Genomic DNA, 16,932 nt, shown 5'->3' on the forward strand with positions numbered 1-16,932 from the left:
TCGTAATATGGATTTTTAAAAGTTTTCCAATCAGGGTGCCGGCTGTGTATTAACCTGATTTCTGCACAACATAACTGATGATCCCCACATGTTGATAAAGCAATAAATACCAGTAATTAACTGTGGTAAGGCACAGTAGTGGAGTGAAAAGCATTTCAGGTGAATACCTCTCATGTGTAAAACAGTAATCAGAGCAAAGGGTGCCTAGTCTTGAAGAAACTAGAATACAAAACATGTTTTTGTTTATTTTACCTATGACTCCTCGTGTTACTCATAGTTTTGATGCCTTCAGTGAGAAATCACAATGTCAAGAGTCGTGAAACTAAAGAAGACATATTTTAGATGTGTCTAAATGTTTGGTCTGTATTGTACAAAGTAAATTAAATTGGTGCAGATTACTGGAAAGCAATTTAAGCTCATACCAGCATTATTCATAAAAGAGCAGTAATATTATGCAGCGAAAACAAAACTGAGCAGCATTCAATGTCCATTCAAAGGCGTGTAAGATTTTCTTCTCTGACAGAGGTATGAAATATGTTTCTGCTCAATGAAGAAACATTGTGATATGTACAGTATTAAGGTCCCACTGGGAACTGACTCACCTTCTGCGCCCATTGGAGCAGAAGAGGAGAGACAGAAGGGGAATGAAGAGAAGGGAGGAGGACAAAAATGGGATGCAAGATTTGACAGGCACATTAAGAAGGAAAAGCAAACAATAGGAATGAAGGCCATTTTGGGACTGCAGGCTGACTGAACAGACGAGAGGCATGAAGCCTCATCTGGAGAAAAAGTCGCCAGCTGTCCAGCTCGATTTAAATTGAAATTGCGACCTGACAACAAATCATATGAGAGTAAATGGCCTTGTTACTTTGCAATGTAATACGTCATAAATTTCCTTTGAATTGCACACAAATCTATTCTGCACATCCATGGAATTGCAACTTCTTTATAGGGATGCTGTAATGAACGCATATAAATGACCAACATGAAATACACATTACTGACTAAAACCTGACCCACATGAAATACACATTACTGACTAAAACCTATGTTAGAAAAACATGGTCAATTACTGTTCATGAATATAAATAAGCCAGGCAACTTCTAATGTTTTTTTGACACTTGTAAATATGAAGAAAAAAGACTGTTAACATAGTATTATATGGAATAAACGTATTTAGTTAACTATAAACAAAAAGATAACATCGGACTGCGATGTACTGCTACGTTGCATTCTTGAGCAATAGCAAAATCCAGCAAAATAATGCAACAACAACAAAGAATACAAACAGAAAGCTGGAGAAACACCAAGGAATGAAGGAAGAACTAAAGAAACGGTAGAGGATTAAGGCAAAAGTGGTGCCGGTGGTGGTACGAATCGCAGAGACAGAAATCTACAAACAGGATGAATGGCTAAAAGTACTACAGGTCTCATTATTTACTACACATACATCATCAGTGTATCATAACCTTGAATCAAATATGTACTGTACAATGAAATTACAATGAATTTGTGAGATCATTTCGTTGACGCTTGTGGGAGAGATTCCTTGCAAAGGACACAGATTCCTAACGAATGTCCATGAATCTGCAAACTTTGTTGTTACTAACCGTTTAATAACACACAATGTGAATTTAGCCATAGTTCTAATGCATTTTTTGTTCAGTCATTTTGTGACATGATGGCATTAATAACCAGTAAATTTAGGTCACTAAATACCTACTAAAGGCTCAGGTCCAAATCACACCACCTGCCACTGTCAGAAGTATACTACCTGTCAATATGAGAATGTTGAAAACATTACTGAGTGGAATATGTTGGATTCAAAACTGGATGTCAAAAGCACCTTCATATAATCGGAGTCATTACAAGAATACTATCCGCTGTTGATGGATCAAAGTGTGATTCATTTTTTCCCAGTCGCCCACCGATGTTTGACTAAAGCTGTCATTACAGAAAGATTGAAGATTTTTGGAAAAACTCCCTTACATATTCACCAGCATGAAAGTGATTTTATAGTTCCAAGGGCTGAAATAAAAACCCTCACTACTTGGTTAAAATTTTATACTGGCCACGTCCTTGGGTCTTAAAATAACGAAAAAAGATACATAAAAGGAAACAGCCCAATGAATAATGTAAGACTGAGGTGTGAGCCATGAAATTAATGAGATCGACATTAATGTTGATAGGGATGAGGCAGAGCGCTGATTTGTGCTGTTGGGGTGGTGCTTCCCTGGAAAAAAAGTTTTTATGGTGCCAATGTATTCATTTAGACCAGTGATTTTCAAACTTTTTTGGCCACCGCCCCCTTCACCGCCGGGCCAAAATGCCAACGCCCCCTCTTTACCCCTTTCCAACGAACGCTAGAACGACTATATTGCTAAATGTCTCAAGAATTGGTTGATTCATCAATCACAAACAGTTTGAAGACTAAAAAAAACAATTTTAATAAACAAAAAAGGTTATCATTTATTCTTCAATTACAACACCTTGAACTGAACTTGAAATAAATTGTAAAACTGAACGAGTAACCATTAACAACTGTCCTGCCTAATGAGATGGGTGGGTTTGGTGCATTGCAATCAGACTGTCAACATCAGGATGAAGGTTTGTCAGGAGCAGTCTCAGATCACCGCGCTCTGTGATGTTAAGTTTGTTTCTTTGTTTGGTGAGGAGCCTTGTCACAGCGCTGAACCCCCTTTCAACCAGGTAGGAAGTCGGAAAAGCAATGAAAAACAACTTGATGGCTTTCCATAGGGTTGGATAGCGTTTTGGGATCGCTGTTTGCATCCAAAAGGCTTGGTAAGAGGTTTTGAACTTTGGTTTCAGATCCTCATCATTTTGCAAACTTACAAGTTCCTCTTCTAGATGGGTTGGCACTTCTGTGCTGGGTTCAGTGAACGGATCGATCACCCAATCAGGGATTTCAAGAGAAAATATGTCGTTAAATCTGACTGACATATCTCTGTAGAGTTCTGCTAAATGAGCGCAGTACACGGCAATGTCATCGTCCTTCACTCCCGTTTCCTTCTCCAAGTTAGACAAACAAGGAAACTGACGGAATTCGCGTCGTCCAAGGTTTCTGCTGTAGAGCTGTAATTTTGAGAGGAATGCTGAGAGGACGGACTTGGCTTTGATTAACGAAGTCTCATCACCTTGCAGCTGCAAATTCACTTCATTGAATTTGTAAAACATTTCAGTGAGGTAAGCAATATCTGTCTTACTCGATTTCAGTTTGTCGTAAAGCTCAGGATTGGGTTCTTGAAAAAAATCCAGAACACTGTTAAACAGTGTGTAAAACCTTTTTAAACAGTTACCTTTTGACAACCACCTAACTTCTGTATGGAGAAGCAGGCATTGAAAATCTTCGTCATTTTCAATACACAGCTGATGGAACAGTCGAGAATTGAGAGCATTTGCTTTGATTTTGTTGACTGCAGTAATCACAATAGATAAGGATTTATTTAGCTTCTCACTCAAATTCTTTGCCACTAAGTGTTGTCGATGGATCACACAGTGAACTGTGAGGACTTCCGGAACAGCTTTCTTCAAATAACTTAGAAATCCACGGTGGCGACCAACCATGGACGGGGCGCCATCTGTAGCACATGAGATGATGTTTATAAGTGGAATGCTTTTTCCCTGGAAATAGTCCTCCACAGCTCGGTACAGTGATTCTCCTTTGGTATCTGTTTCCAGGAGACGTGCAAACAATAATTCGTGACACAAAGATCCATCCTTGATGAAGCGTACATATGCAAGAAGTAGTGATTGATTTCCCGGAAGAGTGGATTCGTCCAATTGCAAACTAAACTCAGTTGTCATCAACATCTTACAGAGAGTCTCTTCGACGTTTTCAGCCATTTTGTCCACTCTTCGTTGAACTGAGTTGTCACTGAGAGGAATCGATTTTATGATTTGTTCAGGAGATTTGTGCAAAACTGTTTTAATAACCTCTTTAACTGCAGGCAGAATCAAGTCTTCTCCGATAGTGTGGGACTTGCCGGCTTTCGCTATCAGCAAAGAAATGTTGTAAGAAGCCTTCAGACCGTCATCTGAATTTTTCGATGAGGAAATAAACATATTCATTGTTTTTCGCTTCAGAAATTGATCTCGAAGAGTTTGAAAGAACGCCAATGTTTTACCGGATTTATTGGGATGAATCTTCTGTAAATGTTCGAGGAGCCTAGACGGCTTCATTGCTTCATTTGAAAAGTTTTTCTCACAAACCAAGCACATGGGTTGTTGCGGATTGGTCGGTGATTGTATAAATCCATACTTCAAGTACTCTACAGAGTATTGCCTGCACTTCTTTTTCGATGTTCCTGAAGCTGCCATGGTTATCCCTGAAAAAAATGCAAACTGTTTTTAGAGCCAAAAAATTTCGTTTTTAGATAGCATTGAGCTTACCGTCTAAAATGATTTCTGTCGTGATGATGAGAAAATCGCGCACGTATAGTTGCTTTCTGGCAGCTATAAAAACTGACTTGCATCTGGAGAGAAGCTTAAATAAATAGAAGACAGGCGCCTCAGATATTATTCGCTAATTTCGTTTCTTTAAATAGACCAATGCGCAGTTCACCTCGAATCATAAAAATTGATAGCTGATGCATTAAGCCGGTCGCTGTGCGCATACGTCTGTGGTTAAGCGTTGCCGGCGCGCTATTGTGTGCTCCTCTGCGGCTGACTGGATGGTGGTGGTTTCCCCAGTCGCCTGCATCGACGATAAACTCGCGACAGTTAGTGATATACGGTATATGCGCGCTGCTCGTGAGCGCTCGAGCAGACAACGTTTCTTGTTTCAATAAAGCTTGTTTTTTGTCGACTTTTTATTACAGACAATCAATTTTTCCGGTCTTTCTACAAACACCAACGTCACATTTCAATGTAATTGCTCAATCGCCCCCCTTCACTATTTCAACGCCCCCCATTCGCCTGTTTATTCGTCAGCGCCCCCCTGAAAGTTCACACCACCCCCCGAGGGGCGGTACCGCCCACTTTGAAAACCACTGATTTAGACCAATAGTGTTTGCATTCAAGGGGGACTTCATTCTAAAATACTCACAGCACCGTTTCAGAAGTTTCTATTTCAAGTTTAGGCTTCTCTGTTGAAGTATTTAGCTCTTTCCTTAGCTCGTTCCTTTCCCTGAAGGTGTTTACCGCACAAATATGCTTGAAATCGATTAAAACAAATCCGCACACATTAAATCCCCAGCTACACTGTTTCTATGTCCAGATGAACCCATACGCCATTGAATTGAAGGCTCATTGCATATTCTATGGATATGTTTTCATGGGAAATTTCATTAAAAGTTGGGAATTAAAGGCAACATGGTTAGGTAATAAAGTCAAGGGGACATCAATGAATACAGGACCCGCATATTTGATATTGATAATATTGTATTTTGTATAATCACAAGGGGATTTTTTTCTAAATATGTATTAAATTATTACTACTGTACTTCTGGTAATTTCAACGTCATCGCTTCATCTATTATCTTAACCGTTTCAACTCCCAAGGGTCGCAGGCGGGCTGAAGCCTATCCCAGCTTTCTTTGGTAGAAGGAGTGGTACACCTTGAACAGGTTTCCATCCAACTGTAGGGAACTCAAGACGAACAACCATTCACACTCACAAACACACATAAGAAAAATGTAGTATTAAGGACAATTTAGAGTGCCCAACGCACCCATCATGGTGTGCTGGGTATTGTGTCTTAAAAGCGTGTTATGATACAGCAGAGGCGTATTGCGATATATTGGGCAATGTTTGTAAAAAAAAAAAAAAAAAAATCTAGATATTAACGACTGAAAAAAACAAAAGGAAATAATTATAGACATATTCTATTTATTCTTTTTCAGAAGCCACACATCATTTACATCTATGAGCATTCTTTTAAACATTCTTTTTAAAAATAAACAAAGAGCAGGTCCATATTTTTCATTTCAAGCATGCCCTTGACTATGTTATTTACCCAGCAGTTGAGAATACCCTTCCAAATGGCACTTGATGTGGCAGGAAAACTGAGGTAACACTTCGCCACGTGTGCCTCTTATCGCGCGCCATTTGTGCTCTTCAACCGTAAACGAAACAGATTTGTGATGTCACTTGCGTTGGTGAAAAAAATTAGACTAAAACCAAGGAGAAATAATTTGTTATACTTTACCAAATACAGTCAAACCTTGAGATGCGGTTGCTTCTATACAGGTTTATTTTTTTTCTTCACATTACAAAAATTACTCTCAAAATTCCCATTTGACTAAACGCAGCATGAAATTCCACTGCTTGTTAATACGGCTGCTCTCATATTACTGTGCTTCTCTGGAACACATACAAGAGCTTACTACAGATGACTTGAACACTGTGCGGTAGCCCGCTATATGACAAATGTGAAGGAAATCATATATTAGGTTGTCATCATTATGTGTTTATTTCTGAATACTTTATGTAGGTGATGCGGTATTTGTTGTAATAAGACACCTATAATTCTCTCAACGATACCTGAAATTGCCACAACGATTTTGTGGGTTCAACTACTGTGAGCAAATGCAAAGTACCATGTAAATTTAGACAGAAGGAGTGCAGCAGGCCCTGGAGGACCCCGTGTAGATGTTTTCTTTTTTGATGGTGCCCTCGAGGACTAAGATGAAAAAGTCAAAAGCAGAAAAACGCAAGATTTAAACACCCCAACACAATTCTTGAAATGCTGTGTTGCTAAATGTTTGCCATGACTGAATAACATCTTATCTGCTTGCCTGACCATTTAGACAATATTTAAGCTGTTGTAAAATTGACTGTAGTCATTGCCAACATGAAACAATTACAGCCAATTAGTGATCGTCGCAGCTATGGGATCCTGGAATGGCTTCCCTTCCCCAGATTTAACCCACTTGTTGACCCCCAAAGACCCACTGGGTGACCCCCAGCTACCAAAACAACGAGCCAGATTTTGACAAAGATGACGTCCTACCCACTAAGCAGTCAAGTTGACTAATGAAGAGAGGACAGCTTCAAAAACGCATCTAACACAACGTGGCACCAAGGTCTTCAAGTGCTTCAACCTCTTGCATGACCCCAGCTAAGCACCTGGTTGAAGAAACAGAGCACCACAGGGATCACCTACACTCTCCATGCAAGTGCCATTGCGCGAGGCTGCATCACTATGACTCCTCAGTCTGGTGCCGCAGTGTGCATGCCAGCAAAAAGGATACCGCTCTCCACAATGCGGTAATCACCGTATTTCTGAGCTCGACAGAGAAAACCTTGCACACCAACTGACAGGGTCTATCAGGTGATGGAATTCCCCGAAACGATCTGGTCTTTTTGAGACAATTTGCCTTGAGTGAGAGTCTTTTAAAATCCTGTCGACCCTGACCTCCATCATTCTGCAGTCCTCCTCCTCCATGACTGAAACATCGATCTTAAAGTTTGGAGCAGCAGGTAGGAGGAAACTGTAAAACCAAATCAGCTCACAGTTATTCCCAAAACCAAAGTCCTACAAAAGGACTGAGTGAAGCTCAAATTTCTTTGCACTGGGGCAGACCGTTTTAACAACAATATGTTCCACTGGGTGCTCGCTAAGCCTCGACTCAAGCTACAGGAACCATCAATGGAGAGTGTTTAAGACATATTGACGAGTATAAAAAAACCCAAAAACAAACAAATCCCAACCCAGAACAAAACAGAGCAACTCCTATTGCCAGGGAGAAGATAACAGGAAGACTAAGATGCTAAGTGTGCTGAATCATAATGTCAATATTACATTAATAATGCAGTACACTGTGTGATTACAGTGGACAAACAAGTAACAACATTTGAGGATTTATATGCACTTAACACTTACTGTATTCTCATACCAAAAAATGCAACGTACTGTAAAGTGTAAGTTTATGGATTTAAATAATTAAAATTCAGCTTTACTAAAGTGAGGCTAAAACAGCCATAATTAAATCATTTGCTCATAAATTCAAAGCATACACGCTCATCTGTGAAACTCAGAGATAACGTTGAGCCTTCAGCTTGCATGGCTTCTTCTAAGACGAGCTCATTAAATTTTTATTGCTGAAGAACATGATGGCAACAAGAAAATAAAACTTGGGCCTGCTGCACACCAAGTAACTCAGCCCAACATGACTGAACTGGAAAGTTGCAAACAAATTACAGTCATCGACTCATACCTACAGAGCTAACAATTGATCCTCGCAGATATTGCCAACTAACAATAGAAAACCTATGATCTTGAGTATTTTGCTTTGGAGAAACAAGCTTTTGAGATGCCAAACATATTGTATGTACTGTTATTTATTTATTTATTTATTTATTTATTTTGTTTATTTATTTATTTATTTTTGAATTGAACCACAAATAGCAAGGTACAATTGTTATTAAATGAGAAATGATTTGCTTTGGCCAACACAGCGATAATACATTAATAAAGGAAAAAGGCAAGAAAAAGGTGTGAATATTTCACTGCCCTCCTCACATTGATTGCCCTATTCAGTGACTATGATTTTGCCAGCAGAAACTCTACATACTGTGACATTGTTCATCAGGCATTCAAATTTTGAATTGGTTATCAATGGTCGGCCACTCATGTTGCAATACAAGAGGGTGGGAAGAGGTGTGGGCATGTGGACCCAAATGCAGGGAAGCAGGGAGGCAAGTTGCTCAAAAAAAAAAAAAATTATAATAATTTTGTATGAATACAACAAAAACAAAAACGTATGAAAACGGAATACAAAGTAACAAACTTAAACTCATAAATCAATTCCCTACAAACTCGACTCTACGTAGAATCCTGAAAACACAAGACTTTAACTCATGACATTAACCGACATTCAAATGATTTAACCATAAATGTTTTTCTGATTGTAAAGCAACCTGTATGAATAAGAAATGCTTTACAACAATTATTCATTCTTTTGAAGGTTAATGATGGTAATCAAGATTTTATCTAATCATTAAATTTTATGGCGAACATGTATTTATCGCCCTTCATAAAATGTGATCATCAAGTACTGTACTAGAGTTTGATGTGGAAGATGAATTTTGTTGCCATTGTATTGTTTTTCAAGTTAATTTAAAGACACATATTAACACCCAATGTTGATATTTTTGAACTGTATATTATACTGTAAGCTTCGTAATTGTAAATTGCACTATATAAAATGCAAAATAATCTCCATTTGATCATTCTTGATATACTGTATGGTCTTCTAAGTGAATGAACAATTTGGTACTGCCATATTTGAAATGAAACACTTACTCACAGTATGAAACACATGTATGAAACATGTCTGGGTGGTCGCATAAGACCACGAAACCGTATCCTGGTCATTCTAAATGCAAAGATCTTAACAGGGGAGAAGCTATCCTTTAAAAAGGTGCGGTTACATGTAAAGCTAATTTCAAAAGGTTAATCAATTAGTTTATTATTTAATTTAAGCCGGACCGGCACCTTAGAATGTGGATAGTGAGTACCAGGATCAATTCTCTACGACACCGACTTAAGCAAACTTTCGTCGCCTCAACATACTGCGTTAGAGCAGTGTGAGACTCACGGGATGTCTTAACCCTTTAAATGGAGAGTCGTCAGAACTGTTAATTGTCCTCAGATGATTAATAGACCTGCGGTAAGGACAGATATATCAACATCCAGTGAAAGACTGGCTTAAGCCACCATTGAATCTGTATTGTATTGTAAACCTTTAAAGACAAGATACAAAATCTTTTTTTTTTGTGTGTATTTTAATCCCTTTATTACTTAGCTTCACAGCATAGTGATGCATTGTTTATGCTGTAGGCAAAAATAGTGCATTTCACAATTTCAAGGTTAACATTCAAATTCAAGTTCAGTTGGCTAGGTTAGGGACAAAAGTTTCAAAAATAGATGGTTTCGGCGGGGCGAACGTTAGCAGCTAGCCTACATCATTGTGTTTAACATACTATTTAACATGAGTTTTGTATGTTTCATGTTGAAACGCAGAACTATTTATAGACTATAATTTATAGCAATTGTACAGTGAAAATTTGCGTTAGCTCACCTTATCATTATTGTTAGTTGCGACAGGATTCTTGCTGACAAGGTTTTGAAATGCTTTTACGTACGACACACTCCGCCACGAAGTTGGATGCAATAACGCAGTCATCATAACATAATGCCATTATAAATTCTACATAATAAGATTCGGTGTGGCCCTTGTCAGCAGCCACACTGCTACCACTGGTCGCTGTTAAGATAATGTCTACAAAAATTCCAAGGGCATGTTCAAGTTAGAACTTCGTCAGAACCCTGGCTGAGCATGGTTTTCACCACAATTTGGACTAGAGGTCCACCAGTGCACCCCAAATTTGAAAAAGAATAGGCATCATCAAACACGTTCACCAGAGAAGTGAGCCAGGGTCACTGAGGGACAATGTTCCAAAACACAAAAATATTGAAGATCACAGAGAGGCATGTGTTTTCTAATGGACTTATTTATATTTATTGTGTCATCAGCACACTTTTACCCCTGGAAAGCATAGCTCAGACATATGTAACTAGACAAAAGCTACAGTGCATGTTTTACATGTCTCCCTGCTGCAACACACCCGAGTCAAATGATCAGATAGGTTGGCAGAAGCTGAATAAATATCCTGATAATTTAAGGTATGTTGCAACAGAAAGACGTATAAAACATCCATGAAATCGGTCCTTGAGGACCAGGATTGAAAACCCTGGCCTTATAGCTTGAAAAATGCTAAATATTTGGGCAAGTACATAATAAGTAAGGCACAACGATGCATTTAATGCTATTTAGAGCAATCCCTCAACTGAGAAAACTACGCACACAGACTAATCCAGCAAGAAGGAAGGAAGGATGGAAGGAAGGAAGTAAAGAAGGAAGGAGGGGGTGTCAAGTTAGGTTCAACCTTTATGAAATAACAGTGACATCATTAGCGGGATATGAACACAAGAGCAATGTAATATCAGTAGTTGATAGGCGAAGCATCCAACATTAACAGACAATGCTGTTTTATTTAATGAGATGGAAATATCAGACACAGAGGACGTTCAAAATTACTAAACGGTCAATTATTTTTTATTTGCGGCAATGGATGTGTTTTTATAGAAACATGCATACTGTAAGTAAAAATAAAACCGACAGTTTTGGATGGCCTTTTATGCTCTATAAAGACGCAATTAAACACATGCTGCAATCCTAGCTGCCATCTCAGACAAATTACAGTTGAAACTACTGGGTTGTACTGGAGGGAAGAAGATCATTTTACTGGTCTGAAACCGAGGCTAATTGGATGTTTTCAGCTCAAGGGTAATTATTTGTTTACATCCTAGCACAAACAGCAGACTTCTTGCCTCAGCTGAGTTCGTAGGGGGACTTCTCTTAGGGGAAACTGAACAACAAAACTAACAAAGTACGTGAATACATCATAAGCATAGTGCAGACACACATCACCTAAACGAGCAGGGTAATTGGCCGAACTAACCTATTTGTGACTTCTTGCCGAATTAATGTTTCTTCCAGTGTTTAATTCGAGTATGAAGAGTATATCTGTTCGGTACAATTACATGCATGTCAACAACTAAATTGGGAATCACCAAGCCCTGACTTTAATGAGTCATTTGTAAGACATTACCATAAGGCAATTAGGCAACGAAAACCTGACAACTCCTTGAGTGTTATTTTTTGTGTTCAAAATAAATTAAGGTACACAATCATACAGATGTTAATTGTTAAGTATAACATTATGAAGGAGGAAAATAGGCTGGACAATATGGTTTAAAATATTTATACGAAATGGATTAAATATAACATATAATGTAGGAAACCAAATCCATGCAAAGGAAATATATAATGCTTATTACAAGCTTATACTGTAAGTACACACAAGTACAAAGAGTAGGCAACAAGTGAGGATAATGCATTGTATAATGCACACAAGTGCTTGTACTGCAATCGGGAGAAAAAGTAGACTTTTATTTATGCACTAATAACAACATTCTAATACCATGATAAAGAGCGTCATTATTGCACTCAAAATGATGAAACGAATGTACAATGTTGGTAAAGGCACACTAAAAATGCAGTCCGAGCATGGAAATAATTGTTATATACTGCATGTATGTTTACAGAAATTGCATCTTCATAGGCTTATAAAAGGATTGGCATTCACTGAAGAGATGATGAAATTTATTAACAGAACAGTACAGTAAATGGCCGTAACAGAACACAAACACGTCTGACTCATTGTCATACTGTATTTGCATTACCTTTAATTTGTGCACGAAAGAACAGGTGCAAACATGCAAAACCATTAAAAACGAACAGCAAGCAAGAATAGAATTGAAGAAACAGGACAGTTAGAGATAAAATTAAGTATCAGATGCAGAAAGAAGATAAGAGAAACAAGGACAAACCTTCACTAACTGTGTATATTTCAAGACATGAGGAAAAAAAATAGAAAGTGTGCCTCTCATGTTTGAAGAAAATTTCTGATGGAAAATTAAGGGATAAAAAAAGAGTGTTTCTTTTCAGGCTTTTGAATGACAGTTGAAAGAATAGAAATTTATGGCAGATAAAACCAAATAAGTTTGCTTGGAGCAATGACAAAAGATGTCACCATGGTAAATGAATCTTTCAAAGAGCATAAGCAATGAAGCATAGCATTATGCAAATGAGGACAATCTTTAGAATCTATTTCCATTGCAGAGGGAACAACGGATTTGAGGTGCATGTGCAATATTAATGCAAAACACAAACATTCATTTGGAAAATACACAGCAGCGGGTGGTGAGAGAAAGTCCAATTTGATGTAATGTTATTGTCAGTCTGCCCAGGAGACAAAGTTTAGGCCATGAAAGGGCAATCTTGCAGCATAGCCCCCCTGTTGTTGCAGGTGGGAAATGGTGACTCATTTGTCGAGCTTTACGTTCCGTATGCAAACTGATACGGATCAACAATGTGCGGGAGAAATGATGATTTGGACATCAGCCCAGTCTGGAAAAACGTTTCATGATAATTAGTGCAAGACTGAATGGGCGGTAGTCATGCTTTTTTGTTGTTGTTGTTTTTGTATTACTTTGTGCAGCGGGTCTGCTTTAGCTGAGTTCAGTCATAGTGCAAAGTAGGACTGTGACGCATTGGAGCACTTTGGCAAGACACCGTCCATTCTTTGAGCACCATGAGACTGAAAATGTCAAAGTCCAGGGTTTGGACTAGAGCTCAGTGCTTTCAGTCTTTCAATTACAAAGTGTTAAAGGGAAATTATGATACACCATTTTGCTAAAGGCTTAGTCCAGAGTGTCCCTTGTAGCACCTTTAATATGCTGATGATATATACAAGGAACTCATTTTAAATCAAAGTGATTGAAAGGCCTAGTGCAGCATTAGGGTGAGAGTTCCACTAGCATCTATTTCTGGGTAGCAATAGTAATAAAGTAGCAATGGGTGGTGTGTATCCAACCGTTACCCTGACTATGGTCAACTCAAGAGGTAAGTTGACAATTTTAATGAGCTAACATTCATTCCAAGGCCAGGGAACAACTGTGGTGTTGCATTGCCTTCTGCACCGTTGACTGCATAATTCCACACATCCTACACATTCACGATAAGTGGACTCAGTGTTCTCGTGGTGCAATTGAGCAGCAAACTTGTTAGCTGAGGTTTGTATGGATGATTCCAGCCAATTTTCTGGAGTCAATATAATCCCCGTAACAAAGAAGTAATTCAAATACCATAAATACAATTTTATAGTTTTAAGATTCACAATTTTATGAAATGTTTCCAATGTTTCAAGGAAAAAGCGCAGTCAGTGAAAATGTTGACCCGAAGTCAGGTGTCGGCAACTGTCAGCTCTGGCTCTGCGTGGCTTGTGAAAATAAATACCAAATAATTTCACAAATGTAAGATGCACCGGTGCATAAGTATTTTCTATGTGACCCTGTATAAGACGCAACAAAACTTTGGCAACAATGTAAAAACTAAAGCAAAACAGAATGAATCTCATCTGACGCGAGCCGATAAATCAGCTTCAGAAGTAAAACAGGAAACATATATAGAGTGTCCTTTCAGATGAAAACAACAATATTTCAAAACGAGCCATAAGTAAACATAACAAACCAAAACGCCTTCTTAACACTGAATACATAAAATCATTATGGGAGCTTTGTTCAGGGGATGCTGTTGTGTATTTATGATGTACAGTATGTATGATTTATTTCACCTGTGAAGCCTTTTGAGACTGAGGTGATTTAGGGCTATACTGTACAAATAAACCCGACTTGACTTATTCCAAACATTGAGAGCTTTTAGCCAAGAATATGGGTGAGAGAGCAGTCTGATTCTTGTTAGCACCCAATATGAAGAAATGTGACCATCACGTCAAAGACAGTATGTTTGATTTTTCATAGATTTATCTCAGTTCATCTATGTGTAGATGCAAGACTGGAGGCAGGGAGACTGTGGGTGTATTGCAGCAGTGATGGAAGATGGAATGGAAATATGTAAAACAGACTCATCTCGGTATTCTGACCTTCACTCCAAGGGCTTAGCTCAGAAAAATGCAGGCTGTCAGCACTTTTAAACACACAGAACAAAAAAGACAAACCCACAAGGGGAAAAAAGGCAGTTGTACCATACTTGCATATCTCCATATTGTGATTATTATTATTATTATTATTATTATTATTATTATTATTATTATTATCTCACTCTTTTTTTTCTATTTTATCATATTGAATAATGTTTTAATCCTTGTATGTATGCATGTATCCTTGTATTATGTATGGCTATTTCAGGACTCTACAAAAAAAAATGTATTTTTCCCGTATTTTCACAGCCGTAAGGCGCGTTTAAAAGTCTTAAATTATCGCCAAAATTGACGATGCAGTGCGTCGTATGTGTGCATCGAGCTTCAGAATCTGTAAGTGTTGCTGAGTGATATCCATGAGCGCTTTGCTTGACTAACTGAAAGCCTTTCTTGCCAGCAAGCCGCTTATATATAAAAAAAGAGGTGATAGAGGACCGGGGGAATGGTGGGGTGAAAGTAGAGGCTAACATTGCAAAAAAAAAAAAAAAAAAAAAAAAAACCTCAACCAGAAAAAAAAAGACCAATCAAAAAATACAGCATAAATTGTCACTTTTTTTTCTTTTTTTTTAGTGTCCTGAAGTGAGTTTGAACTTAATTTCCAAGCAAGAGTGTTGTAGTGTCGACAGTCATGACAATTGTTACCTGAACCGTTTTAATGTTATTTTCAGGTAACAGCATATGGTAAAATGCCTGCCCCAAGATCTATAAAAACGGGTGCTGAATTCTAAATGCACAAACACAATATTGATGAAAATGCCATGTTTAGAACGGTTGGAGCACAAAGAATATAAGGAAACAGTCTGACTTGACTTCAAAACAATACCCGAATGCAAATACAGTAATTTTTGAAATACCGACACTACACTAAGACATGAGGCATTCTACCCTGACTTTGTGCACAGAGATGTCTTGGGATTTGAGAAGGGATATTACATTAAGGAATGATAGTAATGATTAAAGAACATTTGGGGGGGAAAGCCTATTAAAATATAAATACAAATTACTTCCTACTTTTCAGTGTCAGGAGTTCTCCACAGCTAATCACTCGCATAATATATATGTCAGTTTTTACAGCAGACGCTCTCCCTGATGCAATACACTTTTTTTTTTAAATCCAGATATGTAAGGAGACTTCAAGAGAAACTACGTGTGCTTGGATTTTCTATGCTTGGTGTGTACTTCATGTGGCCACACTGACAAAGGGAGAGACCACAAAACATATGAAATACCCCTTAGCAAGGTCCCATGACAGCTTTCATAACAATGATGAATAACACTCTGCTTCGCTACATTATAACTACGTACAGTAGCTCTTTTAAGACTCATATAAATTTCAGAATGGGAGCATGCTGTGAGCCATTTTTTATTCTGCAAAATATAAGAGCAGATTAACATGCATGACATATATAGAACTATGCATGTTTTCCTCCAGAGGACATATTGTAGATCAACTGACGTTTCCATTAATGCAGCATAAATGGAGGGCAGCTTTATGCTATTTCTGTCAACATATTTTGACAGGTAAATGTACTATATCCTACAAAGACTATCAGTACTGTATTTCATTTATAATCTGACATCTATGTAACAAGGTAAACGGCACAACAATGCAAACAGGGACAACACAATTGCTGTGTGGGTTCGTAAGGCGAATTCACCATATGGCAGGCAATCCAAACCATTGTTAAATAGCTAATGCGTTTAGAACCCCAGGTAAAAACATCAAAATTGTACATACATATTAAAAATTGGTACCAAAACTGTATAGTAAGTGCTATGTTAATATACATGTATACAATCAGATAACATCATAAAAAATACAGAAAGGATTTATTTACTTTTGAGTGGCGCTTGTTATGCTCATATTCCCTAGTAAGGACAGCCTAGGCTAGGCTAGCTCCGTATTTCTTGATTCTCCAGCTTCGTTTCCATTTAAATCATCTTCTTCTCTTTAATACCACTAGCAATCTTGGGACCCATGGCTAACCCATTCAAGTTTGAATTAAGCAATAAAATGCACTATAAATACGGTTTTGTAACCACTCACGATTGAACAAAGCTTTACCATTCCGCCATTTTGGAACGAGGGAGGCCGACCAAGAGCAGACCAGCATTGTAGTGACGCGTTGCATGAAGGCATTGAAGGCAACAGAAAATAAGTGCAATTACCTAAAATCGCCTGCAGACGGAGACAAAACAGCACAAATACAGCCAACCCTCTTGGGTCATGACAGTTATTTTTGTCCCACAGCGAGGAGAATAGCTTATAGAGGGGGCGAAAAAACTCAGTATTCTACATCGCAACAAAAAAAAAGGAAGACAGGGTCGGTGTAACCCGGGGG

General features: G+C 38.2%; 1 protein-coding gene and 1 long non-coding RNA gene across 3 annotated transcripts in view; both read right to left on the minus strand.

Annotated features, from left to right (window-relative positions):
• The window catches only part of furinb (furin (paired basic amino acid cleaving enzyme) b), a 103,332-nt gene that overhangs the window by 58,402 nt on the left and 27,998 nt on the right, over positions 1-16,932 (minus strand). The gene's annotated exons all lie outside the window — the stretch shown is intronic.
• On the minus strand, positions 2,424-4,991 carry LOC148422001 (uncharacterized). Its single transcript, XR_015865858.1, has 2 exons — positions 4,412-4,991; positions 2,424-4,347 (listed from the first exon to the last, which is right to left on the minus strand). It is a non-coding gene; the product is annotated as an uncharacterized LOC148422001 (long non-coding RNA).

The sequence above is a fragment of the Hippichthys cyanospilos genome, chromosome 6 (assembly GCF_059441005.1).
Source record: "Hippichthys cyanospilos isolate Australia breed blue-spotted pipefish chromosome 6, RoL_Hcya_1.0, whole genome shotgun sequence".
NCBI lineage: Eukaryota > Metazoa > Chordata > Actinopteri > Syngnathiformes > Syngnathidae > Hippichthys > Hippichthys cyanospilos.